The following is a 1,049-nucleotide window of genomic DNA, read 5'->3' on the forward strand; positions in this document are numbered from 1 at the left end:
AAAAGTCTACTCTTTCGTCGTTGTTTTCGTCGGAAAAAAAGTCATTGCAATTATTGCGATCTTCACTTGCATGTGCCCGCAAATTATTTTCTATTTCATGCACTCTTTCCTGTGCAAGTTTTCGCTTATATTTCTGACTGAACTGTTTTATGTATTTTGACATGATTCAGTATTGTGTATATTGATTTAGTTAAAATCTGTAGAAAAAATGAAATTGATAGTACCGATATCATTATAGCAAACATTCTCATATGACGATAGATAGTGATTTTGGCATGCTTGGAATTACTGCAGGCGTAATGTAACATCCAACAAAAAATGCCACATTTGACTTGATGCGATATAATTTCAGAATAAAGTTGCAAAGAAAAAAGCAAATTTTTAAACAGTGCAATATGTTAGCTTGCAAGATATTCTTGAAACATTTCAGCAATATTCTTAAATGCTGTTTTAAAAAAATTTTTCAAGATATTCTGAAAATATTAGTTTAATTTACTCCCTTTGTATTTTATTGCTTTTGTATTTAAACACAGCACTGTTTCAATGTATTTAGTTGTACTTAAGTCTAGATTAAAATATTTTTTCAGAATATCTTTTAAATATTACGATAAAATGCTAATATACAGCTATGAATTTTAATTTCATAAGACATATGGACTTGACGCTAAAGCTAGCAGCACGAGAGGCATCAGTCCAGGGGCGAATCGCGTCCGGAGATCTTTATCTCAAAAACTTGAAAAATCGTACTTATTATTCACTCAATAGTATCCTAACAATAAAAATAAAGTTTCACAAATTCGCACACGTTATAATATTGTCTTTTATATATTTCACAATTTGTCGCGGAATCGCCGAAGCACCATCGCGCCAAAAAACATATGAGTGTCCTCCGGCGACAGCGTTGCTGGGCACGTGATCGTTAGGCCCGATTTGGCTTGTCATGATCACGTACCGATCATGACCATGTGGCGCTGCCAGCGAACGTTCCCATTGGTCAGGTGTCGTTCCAGAACCGCCGCGGCGTGCTCGAATTTGAAAAGTCGCTTAAA

Source organism: Wasmannia auropunctata, unplaced genomic scaffold, assembly GCF_000956235.1.
Source record: "Wasmannia auropunctata unplaced genomic scaffold, wasmannia.A_1.0 LD336078.1, whole genome shotgun sequence".
NCBI classification, from domain to species: domain Eukaryota; kingdom Metazoa; phylum Arthropoda; class Insecta; order Hymenoptera; family Formicidae; genus Wasmannia; species Wasmannia auropunctata.